This window comes from Sturnira hondurensis, unplaced genomic scaffold (genome assembly GCF_014824575.4).
Source record: "Sturnira hondurensis isolate 20B ecotype Veracruz unplaced genomic scaffold, ASM1482457v3 Scaffold0012541, whole genome shotgun sequence".
NCBI lineage: Eukaryota > Metazoa > Chordata > Mammalia > Chiroptera > Phyllostomidae > Sturnira > Sturnira hondurensis.
Window position 1 is genome coordinate 2,163,524 of NW_028085172.1, and position 18,600 is coordinate 2,182,123.

The 18,600-nt window shown below is 38.9% G+C and overlaps 1 non-coding gene across 1 annotated transcript; it reads right to left on the reverse strand.

Moving 5' to 3' along the window:
• Positions 1-753: 753 nt before the first annotated feature.
• On the reverse strand, positions 754-827 carry TRNAK-UUU (transfer RNA lysine (anticodon UUU)). The gene has a single exon. It is a non-coding gene; the product is annotated as a tRNA-Lys (tRNA).
• Positions 828-18,600: the final 17,773 nt, after the last annotated feature.

Genomic DNA, 18,600 nt, shown 5'->3' on the forward strand with positions numbered 1-18,600 from the left:
CTTTTCCCATGGAAACTAGTTGAATTATAGGGAAAAGGGGTAACACATATATGGGAAAACATGAAATGACATTTTAAAGAAGATCAAACCTCAAGCGAGTTTAACTCTTAGTATTGTTAATATAGACAGGGACAAAGTCATTATCGTTTTGGGTCACAGGATGCATCATGGGAGGATTAGGGACAAAAGTCCAATATTCTTCAGTCTTCACTTGAATTCTCAGTATCTACAAAAGGCTCAGCAAAATCGCCAGGCGTTGGATTCTTCTCCGAGCTTACTCCGGGTGGTTGAGGCGAGGCTGTATCGTCAAGCGTGCTAGCCGACTCCGCAGCCGGTTCATCTTGCTTCTGGGCATGTCGGACACAGCATTCAGGAAGCCAACGAGGGGCTTCTGCGTCTGCTGGAAAAACACAAACATGCCCCCTGCCCCAAACTAAAACTGGGTCAGGTCCATGACGAGACCCATCTATGGGGTCTCTCCAATAAACCAACGGGTAATATCGCATACGCAGCCCCCAATGCCGAGCTGCGGAGCGTCCCTCTACATCCAAAGTTAAAAAATTAAGAACAAATAAGGAATGTGACACTAACAGTTTAGGAGAATGAGGATCATACCATCTCCCCCCTTTTAATTTAGAGAACTGTTGTTTGAGGGAAAGATGAGTACGTTCAATAATACCTTGTCCTTGTGGGTTGTGAGGTATACCTGTTTTATGTAGAATCTGGAATGAAGCACAGAAAGAGGTGAAACTTTTGCTGAATAGGGACTTGAACCCTGGACCCTCAGATTAAAAGTCTGATGCTCTACCGACTGAGCTATCCGGGCTCGTAATCTCGCCACTGCTGGCCTTGGTTCTGCTGTTGGATAACAGGGAAAATATGAGGAGTAGAGGAAAATCCTTCTATGGATTCGCCCTCATGAAATGCCCTCCGCATCGCCATCTGTAACGGGGATGCGCTCACATCATTAGGAGGTGGACCTGGGCGATATCCCACTCGAGCTATTAATGGAGTGGTAGGATTTTTTGGAAATAGAGGATCTTCAAAAGGAGGGTCTATGGGGACTCCATCCTGAACTGGTTCCTCCTTAGTTTCATAAGTCTGCTTTTTTAAAGCCTGAAGAAGATGAAGGAGGTCTTTAAAATTAAAATCCAGTTCTGTCTCCTTTGGATTCTCATTTATTTTCTTTACATTAAGAAAAGCCCCATGGGAGGGGTCATAGGCGGCCGCTTGATCTGCTAAATCTCCCCAGTCTACTTTACCGGGGCCCGGTGGCCCTGACTTGTCGGCCTCTACCTTAAGGTCAGGTTGAAGCGCCCCCATGGGATGCATGGAGGCGTTGACCTTTCTTAGGTCTTGTAATACTCTCCATTTTCCTGATTTCTTTTTGATGACAAAAATGGGGGAATTCCAGGGCGATGTGGAAGGCTCAATATGACCAGCAGCAAGCTGCTCCTGCACCAGCTGCTGGGCTGCTTTAAGTTTTTCTTGAGGTAGCGGCCACTGATCCACCCCTATGGGGTTATTATCTTTCCAAGAGATTGGATCAGCACATGGGGCAGGAGAGATAGTGGCCGCTACAAAAAAGACTGAGAGGGTTAGGGTTAGGGTTACAAAACGACGTATTTGACCCTTAGAGGTGGCAATGCCTCGCCCCCTCAATAAGGAGCAAAGGACTTGTTCAAAAAGTCCCTGATCTGATGAGTGGGAAATTCCCATGATTATAAACTCTCCAACACCGCTCCCTGCTACTTTTACTTTTAACTTACCGGGCGCCCGTAGCAGCGGTCCTCTCGGGCTCCTCTATCCTCGCGATTAGGACTCTGCTAGTCCCCCCAGACCCCCTTTTTCCGGGTCCCTGTTCGGGCGCCACTCTGACGCTGCCCGCAGCAGCAAGGGTGGTCGCGAGGTGAGACGAGGGACTTAAAAGAATGGAGAGGACCATAAGCTCTACTGGCAAATGGCAACTTTATTCAAGGAACTGCGGGCTTATATGCAGAACTGCAGTGGCCTGAGAACAATGTTGTTTTACAAAAGTTTGTACACTCCCGAAAGCTATCAAGAGGGCAAGATGTTCTCATATCCTGAGAACATTAGCCCAAAGATAACGGTGTCCTCATGACTATCACTTTCTTGGAACATGATGCATATGGCAAGATCTTGTTCTTTCCTTCAAGGCTGAGAACGAGAAGGTCCGGAAGATGTCAAGATACCCGCCGGCTCCAGGGACCAGAAACCAAGTCCCTCCACCATTTTCACAGTGGGGGACTCTGTCTTTGGTCCCCTGCGGCCTGGCGGGCTCCCACAGACAACCTTGTCTTGTTCCTGATCTTAGTGGAAAAGCTTTTAGTTTTTGCCCATTCAGTATGATGTTTCCTGTAGGCCTTTCATATATGGCCTTTATTATATTGAGGAATGCTCCCTGTTTTCCCACTTTGCTGAGTACCTTTATCATAAATGGGTGTTTTACCTTATCAAAAGCTTTTTCCACATCTATTGATATGACCATGTGGTTTTGTCTTTGCTTTTGTTTATGTGGTGTATTACATTTACTGATTTGCAGCTATTGAACCATCCTTGCATCCCTGGGATGAATCCCACTTGGTTGTGGTGTGTGATCTTTTTGATGTACTGTTGGATGCGATTTGCCAATATTTTGTTGAGGATTTTAGCATCTATGTTCATTAGTGATATTGGCCTGAAGTTTTCTTTCTTTGTTGTGTCTCTATCTGGTTTTGGAATTAGGATGATGCTGGCTTCATAAAAAGAGTTTGGGAGTTTCCCATCATTTTGGATTTTTTGGAATAGTCTGTGAACAATAGGGGTTAGCTCTTCCTTAAATGCTTTGTAGAATTCTCCTGTGAAACCATCTGGTCCAGGGCTTTTGTGTGATGGGAGTTTTTTGAATACTGCTTCAATTTCCTTTGGTGTTATTGGTCTGTTCAGGCTTTCTACTTCTTCATTGAGTTTTGGAAGATGATATTTTTCTAGAAATTTGTCCATTTCACCTAGGTTTTCAAATTTCTTGGCATACAGCTCTGCAGAGTAATTCCTTACAATCCCTTCTATTTCTGTGGTATCAGTTGTAATCTCTCCTCTTTCATTTCTGATTGTGTTTATTTGTGTCTTCTCTCTTCTTTTCTTAATGAGCCTACGTAAAGGCTTGTCTATTTTGTTTATCTTTTCAAAAAACCAACTCTTGGATTCATTGATCCCTAGAATTTAGCTTTTAATCTCTATGTAATATATTTCTGCTCTGATCTTAGTTATTTCCTTCCTTGTACTTGCTCTGGGCTGTCTTTGTTGTTGTTCCTCAACTTCTTGCAGGCGTCGGATTAGGTTGTTTGTTTGAAATGTTTCTATCTTCTTTAGGTAAGCCTGTATTGCTATGAACTTCCCTCTCAGGACTGCCTTGGCTGTGTCCCATAAGTTTTGGGTTGTTGTGAGTCCATTTTCATTTGTTTCCAGAAACTTTTTGATTTCTTCCCTAGTTTCAATCTTGACCCATTCGTTGTTTAATAGCATGCCATTCAGTCTCCATGATTTGGGGTGTTTTGGGTTTTTTTCCTTTGGGGTTGGTTTCTAATTTCAGTCCCCTGTGGTCAGAGAAAATGCTTGGTATGATTTCAATTTTCTTGAATTTGTTGAGGCTCGTTTTGTGTCCTATCATGTGGTCTATCTTTGAAAATGTTCCATGTGCATTTGAAAAAAATGTGTATTTAGCTTCTTTGGGATGAAGCACTCTCTATATATAACAATTAGGTCCATTTCATCTAGAATGTCATTTAATGCTTCAATATCTTTGTTGATATTTTTTGGAGAATCTGTCCATTTTTGACAGTGGGGTGTTAAAATCCCCTACTGTAATTGTGTTGCTGTCAATATCTTTCTTGAAATCTTCTAGGGTTTTCTTTATATATTTGGGTGCTCCTATGTTGGGTGCATATATATTTATGATGTTACTGTTTTCTTGGTGGATTCTTCCCTTGAGTATTATGAAGTGACCTTCTGGGTCTCTCTTTATGACCCTTTTTGAAGTCTATTTTGTCTGATATTAGAATTGCTACCCCGGCTTTTTTTTTCTTGTCCATTTGATTGGAATATTTGTTTCCAGCCTTTCACTCTTAGTCTGTGATGGTCTTTTGTCCTAAGGTGGGTCTCCTGTAGGCAGCATAAGTGTGGGTCATGCTTTCTTATCCATTCAGCTATTCTGTGTCTTTTGATTGGAGCATTTAATCCATTTACATTTAACGTTATTATTGATAGGTACTTATTCATTGCCATTTTTGATCCACAGTTCCTCTCTGTCTCTCTTTTCCTCCCTTTCCTTAAAGCAGCCCTTTTAGTATTTCTTGAGTAAACCAGCTCTACAGCTGGTTTGGTGGAGGCATATTCTTTTAGACTTCTTTTGTCTTGGAAGCTCTTTATTTTGCCTTCTATCTTGATTGAGAGCCTTGCTGGGTAAAGTAACCTTGGTTGTAGGCCTCTGGTTCTCATTACTTGAAATATTTCTTGCCATTCTCTTCTTCCTTGGAGTGTTTCCATTGAGAAGTCAGTAGCTAACCTTATTGGGGCTCCCTTGTATGTTACTTCCTTTTTCTGCCTTGCTGCCTTTAGGATTGTCTCTTTGTCTTGAAATTTTGCCATTTTAATAATGATGTGTCTTGAACTGGGCCGCTTTGTGTTCCTCTTGATTGGGACTCTGTGATTCCTGGATTCGTGTAACTTTTTCTCTCATCAAATTCGGAAAATATTCCATCATTACTCTTTCAAATAGGTTTTCTATCCCTTGTTCTTCTTCTTCTCCTTCTGGTATTCCTATTATTCGGATATTATTATTTTTCATATTATCTTGCATTTCTCTTTCTCCATCTTCATTCTTTTTGAGCCTCTTTTCCCTTTCTTGCTCTTTCTGGGAGATTCTTTCTACTGTGTCCTCCAACTCACTGATCCGATCTTCTGCCTCATCGATCCTGCTTTTCATTCCTTCTACTGTGTTCTTCAGTTCCGAAATTGTATTCTTCATTTCCTCTTGTCCTTTGGTGATAGTTTCTATTTCCTTTTTCATGTTGATATAGTTTGCGGAGAGCTCATGGTAGCTCCCCTCTAGTTTCTGGTAGCTCCCCTCTAGTTTCTGGTAGCTCATTGTGAGGTCTTTGAATTTCCTGATAACTAGTGCTTTGAATTCAATATCTGATAGCTGACTTGCCTCTCTTTCATCTGACATTATTTCTGAGACTTCCACCTTTTCTTTCATTTGGGCATTGTTTCTGTCTTCCCATTGCTTATGAGACTCTTCTCGTTAGCTTCAGCTTCTTAAATTGATCTGTCCTGACTCCCTAGGTTTATGGTGTGAACTTCTGTGGTAGAATTCCTGTGAAATTCAGTGGTGCAGTCTCCTGCAGGTATCTTGATGTTCTCTGCTTCCACCTACTCCTTTCTTTGTGTGTGTGATCAGCTGGAGGGGGAAGCAAAATGGTTTATGACAGCAGCAGAGTACTTCATGATATTTACAGTCACAGAGTTGCTGGGCCCCCGCTGAGTCCTTTGTGGCAGAGACCTGGATGCTGACCGTAGACAGAAGCCTCTGGATCCTGGAAAGTGTGGCAGCAGCAGCTCCGAGGTCTTTACGTGCCGGCCAATGGCTACTGGTCCCAATGCTGCTGCTTTTGACTTTACTCTGGGGTGCCTCTCTCCCCAGGGCAGCTGGCCCTGCCACTGCCGCTTTTGTCTTTACTCACAGGTGCCGGGGTCCCGATGAGTCCTCTGTGTCAGACGCCCCTGTTGCTGGGCACAGGCAGAAGCCTCTGGGCCCCGACCGCTGAGGCAGCCAAGGCTCCAAGGTCTTTACGTGCCGGCCAATGGCTGCCATCCCGCTGCCACCGCCAATGCTGCCGCTGCCCTTGACTTTTCTCAGGGCTGCCGGGCTCCCGATATGTTCTTCGTGGCAGATGCCCCTGTCACTGGGCACAGACGGAAGGAAGCCTCTTGGATCCAACTGCTGCGGCAGCCCCGGCTCCGAGGTCTTTATGTGCCGGCTAATGGCTGCTGCAGGTCTGGCCGCCTCTGTCCTTACTCGTGTCCCTGAGACCCCAACGACCTCTAGCTGTCTGGCTCGTCACTATCTCTGGTCTCTTATTTTCATAAATGCTGGGGAATTGTTGGTTGGGGAATTGATTGTGCTGTTCTTCTGTAAATCTGCCAGGATTTTCTCCCAGGTGTAGGAGAACTGGAGTCGCTCCATCCTACTCCACTGTCATTTTAGAGAACTTCACTTCTTATCCTTAAAAATAAATTAATACAGGTTGGAGCAAAAGTAGATTTACAGTTGTGAGTAGATGAAATGTAGAATTTATTGTTTTATAATTATATATTAATTTTTACATTCTTTTCCATGTGAACAACTTTTAACCCACTTTTGTCCTACCCTGCATATCTGAGTTTGCATGTTCAGGAGCCAGTAGCATACATGGAGTTCTTTGTATTAATTCCCCTCTAGAATAGAATACATTCTAAATGAGAAGTAATTAAAAATCCTATTTGAGACTTACATGTACATATTGTTAAATTTATACTAACATCAGCATTTGTTATACTTAGACAAAAATAATAGAAGACTGTTATGACTTACATTTAGATATGGAGGTACATAGTAGTAACAAGAAACAGATCTACTTTCAGTTGCTTGTGCTAGTTTTTCTACTTGCCACACTGAGGGTAAACTCTTATTTTTTATACACAGGGTAGATTACTCCCATCATCTTGCCCTTGTTAGACGCAGAACCAGGAATACTCATGCTTACCATTAGGAGTCTCATTCATCTGTGTTAAAATTGATGTTTTCTATAGTTTGGTTGAGGCAGTTGACTATATTACAATAATGTGACCTCATCCTATACCCTTGAAAGCATAACTAATGTCTTACCAGCAGAAAATCAGACATTTAAGAGCTCCATAAAAGTAGCAAAAAGCATTAACCACAGGAGATAGCTGCAGTGTGTATATGCTTCTCCAGCAAATTATCAAGCACTATGTGTTCCTTTTGCAATTATACACAATTCATAAAGCAAAGAAACCACTCTAGTTAATTGGCGGTTTTGACCTTCTTTTACTCCAGCAATCAAGACTATTTAGAGGAGGAGACTGGTGGCTTTAGTGTGGAGTAAGATCCCTTGTACCTAACTTTGCCTGGGACTGAAGATGTGGAGTTGAGTGTCAACTATTTCACAATATAATATAATAACCCCTATGTAAATTGAATAAGAATTAGGCTTCAAGGCCATTTGATTCATCTAAGCAGCAGCTAATGTTATGGTTTATTATCACATAGTAATAAGTGATGATTTATTGTTAATTACATTTCAATGTCCAACTGGCACTTTTTGGTACTGAATTTTAGATTGTACAAAAATGTCTTAAATGAAAGTGGTATTACATTGAATGAAAATGTAAAATCCATCAGGATTAATTTATAAACAACCTGACAATTAGATACTGGTTTTTATTCTCATTTTACAAATGAGAAAACTGATACGAAACAAGGTTGGAACACTAACCTGAGACCATGAAGACTCCAGAGTCCACACTTTCAATTTCATTGTAAAGGCCTCTATCTCATTGCTTTTCCTCTAAGTCAGGGCTCACATTTTCCAGAATGAAAAATAATTCAAGTTCTCAGTTAGTTAAAATTCCGCAGGTTGCGTTTTTTTATATCAAGACTGGCTTTAGGTTAGGGTTGAAAGTTAAAGAGGGAGTCGTTCAAGGTGTTGTTTGACCTCTGATAATTCTCTTGCAGCTGATGACTTTATCAGATCTTGCAGCTGCAGTAAATACCCATGTTCTGTTTTAGAAGTAAAGGAAAGGGGACAACTCCAAGGTGCTAGGAAAAAGGGAAGGTCTGACATATGAAGGTTCTATTTATTGAAATGGACTGTCTACTTCTTAGCTTCAATTTATAATTTAATGTCCACTTCCTTTAGATTTAGAAAAAATTATATAATAATAGCATATATAAGAGGATATACTCAATTGAGAAAAAATAATTCTAAGTTTGAAGTAAGATTAAGTTTAGTATGTGAGAAGCAGAAAATTACAGTTCTAAAATTTTTTTACCTATAAAATTGAAATAAAAACAAAGCCTTTCTAATAAGGTTGTTTTGAGGATGGAAATGATAGAATCTATGGTCAGTGCTTAGTATAGTGTCTTGCAGAGTTCATTGTACCTACTTTGCTGTGTCTACTTCTCTCTCTTTTTCTCTCCCTCCATGGCTCTATGACTTGTGCTGACACCATTACCACCACCACCACCACTATTATCATTGTCATATCTTTATGTATATTACCAACCCTCACTGGCTGAAACTGGCTTGTATGATATGTAAATTGATATAGAAGGATAGAGTCAGGGAAGGAGCCCAGAGTGGGGAGGGAGGTGCATGTGTTCCATACCAGACACCGCCACTTGCAGCTATGTCTCCTTGCACATACACTTAAACTTTCTGGGTCTCTCTCTCTCTTTTTTAAAAAATCTTAGTTCAAATGCTTATATCACATGTATCAATAAAATAACATGGAGAAGTGCACTGGATATTCCAGGCCACAAGTCTTTTCCCTAAAGGAGTGGAGCTGCCTAGGTAACCCAGTATCTATATATATCTAGGAGGACAGGAAGCCAAAATGGTCACAGAAAACCCAGAACTTTGAAACATATACATATGTGTCAGATTGACATTGGTGTTGTAGGTCACTACACTATTACCTGAATTCTCAAACTCAGAAATGACTGGGCCAAAATAAAATCTTGAGGCATAGTATTTGGTAGATATTAATTTTATTACTGTGGGGGTTTCTACTGAACTCCTCTTTACCTAGCTATTGACTTATGATTGTTTATATTATTTAGTCACAATATATTTATTTCCTAAATGCATTGATGACTCCTTTCATCTTTCTACCTATTTCCCTTTTTGGTTTCAGCTCCTTCTGAGATCACTTTTGCCATTGATGTTGGGAATGGTCCCTTAGAGCTCGTAGTCCAGTCTCCTTTTCTTCTGAATGACAACCAGTGGCATTATGTTCGGGCTGAGAGGAATCTCAAGGTGACCTCACTCCAGGTGGACAGCCTCCCCAGGATGAGCAGGGAGACTTCTTCAGAGGAGGGCCATTTCCAATTGCAGCTGAACAGCCAGCTGTTTGTAGGTAGGGGAAATCTTAAGGCATCCTTTATACCAAAATCCTTCAAAACCATTCTGTGACCAGGCCTAAGGGAAATTGCTTTTATTTTAAGCCAAATAAATGAATAAAATATGACATAAAACATTTATAATTGTAAATTTTATTTTACAAATTCTTTCTTGCTTGCTTCATTATCCACAGCAATAAAAAAATATGCCAGAAAAAGATTATGTAGCAAATTTTGAGGTGATCTCAGACTTGTTTGTATCTTTTATCCTTGTACATATCCAGGGACTCCTATTATTTTTTATTTTTATAATCATAATACTCTTAGAAAAATAATATATAAGCTATTTATACTCTAGTGGTGCCAACTTAAAGTCAGTGGGCTACATTTTCCCCCTTCGGCTGATACCTAAATCCTAGGAATTATCGTAACAATGTAATAAAATATGCTGCACCATTTATAATGGATTTAAGTCATCAGTAATATGATGATCACTTCTCAGCTTTTTGGCTAAGATCAAGTGTAGTAATATGATGAGAGAAGGGACTGTTGATTCTTAAACTAGGCGCTTCTTTGATACTCCCTAAAATCATATTACTTGGGTGGCTGCCTTACATAAAGCAGTCCTCACCTCCAAGCAAATGACTCTCCACTGGTCATTGACTCCATGAGACTCAGGTGAAGCTTTAGAGAAGTTGTTCATCTGAACTGGCTGCTACCGCTGATCATAGGGGAGTGGAAAAGTACAGACACTATTCACTGAGTCATGCATTTATTAATTTCATAGTCACTGAGAACCTAACATATATCAGACTCCTTGTTGAATGGTAGAGACTGACAAATTGTGCAATGACACTGCTTTCAACGAGTTCATAATTGTGTGTGTGTGTGTGTGTGTGTGTGCGTGTGATAGAGAGAGAGAGAGAATTTAGCTACATTAGTCCAAGTCAGAAAGATCAGTCTTATAGCTGTAATTTAGAAAGGATTTTTATTTTTAGAGGGGGTGGGAAAGAAGGGAGAGAAGGGGAGAAACATCAAGGTGTGGTTACCTCTTGCGTGTCCCCTACTGGAGACCTGGCCTACAACCCAGGCATGTGCTCTGACAGGGAATCAAACCAGTGGCCTTTTAGTTGGTAGGCCAGCGTGTCATCCACTGAACCACATTAGGCAGCTGAAAGGATTTTTTATAAATGTGTTGAGCAGGGCAGGTAAAGCTTTAAAGCACAAAATATAGCTGTAAATGTTAGGGAATAACATTGTAATATTGTAATTGTAACAATATCAATTGTTAATATTGTAATTGTAATATTATCAAAGCAAAGAAGCTGCTCTTACATAAAACTTGAAGTTCAGATGCTTAAAACAATGATATAAATGAGTTCCAAAAGTTGCCAATCTCCCCAGATTTAATTTCTTCTTCTTTATAAAATATTTAATCAACTATCACACTGCATAAATTTCCTGTAAGTAACAACATTCCATCAGCAATCAACTGGTGTTTTCACTTGCTTCTTTTACATTGGGTTTGTAAAATTTTAAGCCTTGAAGAAAGTAGTCACTGAAAGCATGTAAGCTTAAAAAAAAAAGAGAGAGACATCATATTCTCTTTTCTCAACAAGAATCATTCCTTCTTCATCTGTTATGTTTTTCATATCTACCAGAAACTAGGATATAAGTAATTACAACAATGTTATGATTATGAGATTTACTTAATTAATAGCCTATTTAAGTTATATAATTATTAAAATAATTTTAAAATTTATATTAATGTTTCAATTCTCATTAAATATCACATTTTATTTATCTGTAGAAGTTTGTTGATCATCGAGATTTTTTGATGAAATAAATTCAAGTCATTTGAAATTTTTATAAATTACATTCAGACTATCTTCAGACAGTCTTTATGAATCTTTCAGGCTGAAATTTGTATGTAAAAATGGAGTAATGTTTGATAGTTTCATGCAAATTTTATATAGCTATGTATTATCATATGTCCTAAATATGTGGTAATTTTCTGCAAGTCAACAAGAAAAATAGGCAGCTGTGTTTCATGGCAGGTATTTCTCCACAGATATTTCAATTAGACTGATCACAAAGATACTGAGTTGTAGGAGCATGTGGATGGTTCTAGAGGTGACACCTTGCTCAAGGTGGAGCCAAGGTCAGCTGTGGCAAGAGCACCTGCTTCTATGTTTCTCTCCAATAAATTCCATCTCCAATGTTACTCAGCTTTATCAAATTTGTCTCAATATTCATGAAGAAGAAAAATGCTGCTGGAGGTTATTTTAGTCTGTGGATTTGAATTTTATTGTTTAGTGTTCAGTGATACATGCATTTAGAAATATCAGGTATCTCAAAATGCTGAGGTTATGATATTTCTAGTTTTACAATTTAGTGGTTCAAAAAAGAGCAAAAACCAAAACAACAACAATAATAATAGCATGCTCTATTTAACCACAGCAACCCAAATGAAGAATTACATTTCCTATCATTTGGAAATCTAGAGACACTGAATACTTTTATTTGCTGGGCAGAAAAATATATTAGTTTGTTCTTTATTGTGATAAATTGAATGTGGCAGTACTTAAATATTAATTTGGTTGTGCCTGACCAGATACCTTTAGCTACTGAAGTATCTTTCAAGTCATTTAACATGGTAATCACTGTTATTACCTCTGTGCTCCTGAGTGCTTCCTGAGTACCAGAAATGGATTCAAGTTCATAGAATAAGGCGGACCTCCTTGTATTGCCCCTGATATTGGAATGTGAAGTTGAAGTGTTGGTAACATTAGGCAATTCATGCTGGATTCCCAGAAAGAATATTTTAACTTCAGGCTTTTATAACCACACTAGTTACAGTTACATTTACAACTATGCTTTTTTCACCGATCACATTTTCTTTAACAGAGTAGGAGAAACTTTATAACATACAGCTTCTGAAATGTATGCTGATTGTTTATGATTGCCCCATGTTTGATATTTTTAGAGGTCTCATCCATTTGGTTTGGTATTCCCTGCTAATGTGCCAGTCACTATGAGAATGAGGCAAGAGGTTTCCAAGAACTTGTACCCATATCAAACAGTGAAATGAGGAGATACGGGTATGAATTCCAAGTAAGTTGCCAGCAGGCCATGAGGTCTTGGTAAAAAAACAAAAAAAACAATTGTTTAAAAAAAACTTTAAAAAGCTAACAATACTCCCCCAAAACTAGCCTAAGCATATTCATTTTTTCATTTGCAGAATGAAAATGATGGGGCTTGTAACTAATTTTTTACATTTTCAGGATTTACTATCTCCATGTACATCATTAGGAATGACATCTTTAGCCTCATGACTATGTGTGTGTAGCAGCAAGGAAAAGTCTCATTTTCTCCAAGTATGACAATATCGAATTTTTCTAGGTGTGCTGCAATTATAGAGTGGACATTTGTAAAGATGTTGGCCTGTGGGTCTCATTTTTGTGTGGCATTACTTCCATTTTACTTGTCTTTCATGGAACTTAATTTTCCACCTTTTTATCTTGATTTCTTTGTGTCAAAATAAACTGAAATTACTCCCAACTTATAACTCCTTGGGGAAAATACTACACTATCTTGGTAAATCATAAAGTTACAGAGATCCAAAATGTTGCTCTTGCCTCCACACTGGCATAAAATTGGGGATATAGGAAATATTCCTATATTCAGGTAAATCATGTCAACTGTGGTGAGGGCACAAAAGAAAACAGAGGCCCTTATACTTGTGCTCAAGGAGGGTACAAGAAATTGAGCTGTGTCTCTGGAGCACTGAGCATTTGTCCAGAGGACACATGGAGGTTTTCTAAGACAGGCTGAAAATGATGACAGTCACATTTTTAAGAATTGATTCATGTTCACTCCAAAGAAGCAGCATTACAATGAACACACTTAATGCCAAGAGCTAACTGAAGAGTTTCATCTAACAGAGCTTCTAGTGAGGAGAGCTAACTAATGGTGTAAGTTTTAGCAAGAGTGATATAAAAGTCAAGAGGATAAATATATGTGTATATGTCACTTAGGAGAATAAACCATATAAAAAACCAGGGGAAGGAAGGTGAATAGTCACTCATTTATAGGAGTGACCCAAATTGTCTAATCAAATAGTTCATTTTAGGATTTGAGGGCTGTGAAGATATATAGGCTTTGAAGGTTAAGAGATCTCAGTATGACTCCTGGTTCTGTTATATAAATTCTGGTGTGGCTCAGTCTGTTGGGCACTGTCCTGCAAACTGAATAGTTGCTGGTTTGATTCCCAGTCAGGGCACATGCTTGGGTGCAGACCAGGTCCCCAGTTATGGGCATGGGTAAGGCAAATAGTGGTATTTATTTTTCACATTGATGTTTCTCTCCCCTCTTTCCCCCTCCCTTTTCCTCTCTCTAAAAATAAATTAATAAAATCTTTTGAAAATATGTTTGATCCTTGACTCTGACCAAAATAATGTCTGTGACACTAAGTTTTTTCAACTATGTAATATGAATAATATGGATCATGCATTTTTATTATAGAGCATTGAGTTAATTATAAAATTTCTAGCATATAGTAAAACTGCTTGTTTTTGTTAGAATTAGAGGCATTTTTCTTATTCTCAAACTACTTCTAGGTTAAGTATGAGACTCAGTTATATGACTTTCAGCAGCTTAATGCTATAAGGATAATGCTATATTTCTGTTGTTGTTTCAACCTTGTGTAAACTCTAGACAAGCTGCAGACAAATCCACAAGAGCCAGGAAGGCAATGTGAATGATTGCTGTGATCCTGGTAAGAATGTGGTCATTGGAGGGTGCATGCAGGTCATCTTTTAGTGCAGCTGAGTTTTTTTCCTTAAATATATTTTATTGATTATGCCATTACAGTTGTCCCATTCCCCACTTTTGTTCATGTCCATGTGTCACAAGTTCTTTAGATTCTGTATTTCCCATAGTATTCCTGCCCTCCCCCTGTCTATTTTCTACCTACCGTCTATGCTACTTATTCTCTGTACCTTCTCCCCCCTTCTCCTCCTCCCACTCCCCTGTTGCTAACCCTCCACCTGATCTCCATTTCTATGGTTCTGCTCCTGATCTAGTTGTCCTCTTTTATAAAAATATATTTTATTGATTATGCCATTACAGTTGTTCTATTTCCACCCCCTTCATTCCCCTCCACCCTGTACACCCCTCCCCCACCATCCCCCCCTTAGTTTATGACCACGTGTCTCTAGTGCTTTAGATTCTACATTTCCCCTACTATTCTTGCCCTCCCCCTATCTATTCTCTACCTACCATTTATGCTACTTATTTTCTGTACCTTCCCCCCCCCCTTATCCTCCTACTCCCCTGTTGCTAATCCTCCATGCGATCTTCATTTCTATGGTTCCACTCCTGATCTAGTACAGCTGAGTTTTGTCATGCAGGAAGCAAGTTCCTTGTTAACAGATCTTCTGATTCTTTAGTGGAATACTTACTGGAATTTAAAAATGGCTTCTGTTTAAAAAATAGGCAAAGAGTTAAAATAAATACTTGTTGGGCAAGAAATATGTAAACTAAGAAATATGTGCATATGAGTGTAGGTGTGTGTGTTTGTGATGGTAGGGATGAAGGAGGAGAGCTGTGGAGTGCCTGGGGGAGAGTACCATATGACATAAACACAAGGTACATGATGAGGTCCAAAGTCAAGACACACTGTGGGCACCAGGGAGCCATTAACAATTCAGGTGCCTGATACCCTGAAGTCAGAGCAGGAAGATGAAGAGATAAATGGAGAAAATACCTTTCATCGTATATCAGCTGTGCTAAGGATTTGAGCTCCCCCCCCCCACATATGACTATTCTTTGAAGGGTATAAAAGAGGTCTGGCAGAATTAAATTTTTACATATGGTTGATCTCTCTGATTGCAAGGTGGTGAGTGGATGCAAAGAGTCAGAGCTGAGAGTAGATACATCAATTGGTTATTGCTAGAATTCAAGTGGTGCGTGGCTCTGGGTGTGGAAGGAAGCAGATGGGTCCTAGATATCTGCAAGAGAAGATCCACAGGGCCAGTTGTGGGGGAAGGGCTGTGAGAGAAGAGGAGTAGGGAAAACTGGGGCTGCATTTCTACTCAGTATTCAAGTTTCACAAAGATTCACACCTCTAACACATATTATATACAGAGTAGATAATGTCAGAAATGGAGGGCACTGACGACCTGACAAGGTAGGAGTGTGTGAGTGAGAACATCGTTTTAGAAATATTCTATACTGAGTCTACATACAGGGGTGAACAAAAGCAAGTTTACAGTTGTGAGTACACAAAACATAGAGTTTATTCTTGTATTACTAGTTAATTATTGTATTACTTTCCATACAATCAAATGTAAACCTACTTTTGCCCACACTTGCATTACTTCTATTACTTCTCCATAAAAAATAAAGGAGCCTAAACTCTAATTTTTATCTGTTTTTATTTTTCCTTGTAAAAAATAAAAAAACAGTCAGGCAAAACCTAACATTTAGTTAATTTGCCATTGAGTTCATAGACCATTGTGTAATTTGTTTTGTCAGCACCTGGGATAGCACTGATTCTCCTTGGTTTGGGTCATTTTCACTATACTATGTTTGAAACATCAAGGGGTGCTTTTCTGTCAGAGGAACCACCCCATTCATTCTTTTCATTTAGAAATTTGTTGACTGATCTCTATTTCAGGCTGACAGTGACCAGAGGGGAGAGGGGAGGGAATTTCAGGGGAAATAGGGGAGGGTTTTAGAGGAACATGTATAAAGGATACATGGACAACAACTGAGAAGGGTGGAAATGGGAGGGGGGAGGGGCACGGGGGGTGGGATGGGATGGGGGTAATAGACTGAAAACTGTACTTGAAAAATAATTAAATAAATTAAAAAAAGAAATTTGTTGACTGACTCACATGCAAAGATAACGTGCAATATATCCTTCATTCTCTACCTCTGCTAGAATATAAGTGCCACTATGAAGATATATGAAGAGTTATTTAAATCCACCATAAGGAGTAACAACAAAATGAAAGAAAAATAAAATAAAATATTTCATTGCATAAATCCTCTCCTCTTTATTCTACACAGTCTCTAGGAAAGAAACAATGAACATTCCTCTATAATCTGCTTGTATTTTAAATTGTTTTTTCTTGTGTCTAAAAGGAGATGCACTCACTAAAATTGGGATTGGCAGAAGATTGCAGTTTGGGTTTGACCCCTTGGCTGGCTTGGATATCATTTAGCAGAATTGAAAATAAAATGGCGTTTTATCATTAATTTAATCCTTTAAGAACATTCTGTCTCTAGATGCAGACAGTGACTGTCTGCATATAAATATATGCATTTATAGGTCTGATGATATTATGTGATTCAGAGAAAGCATAATTCTCCCTATTTCTACCCTATGTTGCCACCATCCCCATTTCCAATATTTACTTGTCCATCCTGCCATGTGGACTGATGCCAGCAAAAATCAGGTTACATGTTCATTTCTTTAACTTACAGCTCTGTTTCTTATTTAAATCTATATCCCCATTCTGAGATAGCACATTTGAAATTCATATCTGTATCCACCTTGGTGGGAACATATTGATATTTTTATTTGGTAATTTGCTAGACCAAGATTTAATAAAGTTGCAACAGGAAGGACTAGAGATGAATGAGGCTCAGAGAACAGAGATGACTTGCAAAGAAAATAAGTGGCTGCTAGGCTTAGTTGTGTTCCAACACACCTTCTCCTCCTTTCCATCAGTATTCCATGTAGAACTAGAAGAACTGATTGTCCTCCACAATCTATGTGCATGGATTTGAGTGCAGTGCATTGCATTTGGAATAGAACTTGGGTTCCTTATTGCCGAACATGTGTCTTCTCTGGGACCTTCCAGAATTCCCAACACAAAATAAATACCCTCTGATGAGATTTAACTTAATTTCTAGCTTGTTGTTTCTCAATACACATTTTTCTGATATTAGACATTTAGGTTAGTAGAATCTTGGATTTCTAACAGTAGCAAAATACCCTGAATCTTTGAATCTATTCTGTTCTTGAATAATTTACACAAGTATTGAAGATGTCTCTGAAACCATCAATAGGTACCCTCAGCAGAAAGTGGGGTAGCAATTATTTTCTGCATTCTAGAAGAAGAAATCTATCTTTCAAATAATAAGTTGAGGGTAATATCTTGGATGGACAGATATATACACAAATAGTTATATAGATATACTATTATAAAGATTTACAAGAAGAGATACAAAAGCAGTGATTGAGGATGTACTGTATCTTAACTAAGTCTTACTGTAAACATATGAAATAGAGTTATTCTGATTGTACAGATCAAGTAGCTGAAGCTCTGGTGAGTCAGTGGTCAGTACGGCTAATCATCTAGTAATATGGAGTTTGACTCCATGTTTTTCTGGTTCTAAAATCCACCCTCTTTCTAGTTCATCATATTGCACTAATCAAATAAGCATTACAAAGCTCCTTGTGGTTTTCTAATTTCATGAGCCTAGCAACTTGCTTCTAACTTTTCCAGAGGTACAATTTCACTCTATGCATTCAACTTCAGATTTCTGCTGTGTGCTAAAAAGACATTTTATTTCATTTGCAAAGAACATGACAAGTTTTTTTTTTATCTTAAAGTTCCTATCTTAAATATGTAGATTACAGAATTTCATAGGAAGTATAATGTCTTTAAAAAACTGTTTTGAGTGTACATTGGGTGGTGGGTGTTTTTCCTAGCCTGAAAAGGCATACATTTTCTCAAGGCTCTTTAAATTCCAATTCTGCATGGAAACTTTAGTGGAAAAGTAACCAAAGCATCACACCATAACAATTGCTAACTGTTATGAATGTCATTTCTAAACTTAAAAAAATTGGAACACTTTGACACCTTATATGTCTTTCCTTGTATTTTTTGCCACTTAGGGGGAACATCATCAAAACAGAAAGGCTTTCTAGGATGCATACGCTCTTTACACTTGAATGGAAAGAAACTGGACTTGGAGGAGAGGGCCAAGGTCACATCTGGAGTCCACCCAGGATGTCCAGGCCATTGCAGCAGTTATGGCAGCATCTGCCACAACGGGGGCAAGTGTGTGGAGAAGCGCAGTGGATACTTCTGTGACTGCACCAATTCACCACATGAAGGACCCTTTTGCAAAAAAGGTAAAATAAGCATTTTTGTTTTCCCAAGTGCTGTTTTGTAATACCTACAGCCTATGGCCAAGTCATATTATTGCATCACCTTAGACAGTCTTCAAACAATTATTTGGTTTCCCTCAAGTTCTCTCTGTTTAGAGACTCTGCATATCTCCTCAACATAATTACATTTATTCATTATTACTGGGTGTGGGCACTGGCAACAAAATTGTAATAAAAGGATAGTAAAAGTATAAGCAGGCTCACCATAGCTAAGAGTCAGCTGAACACTGGG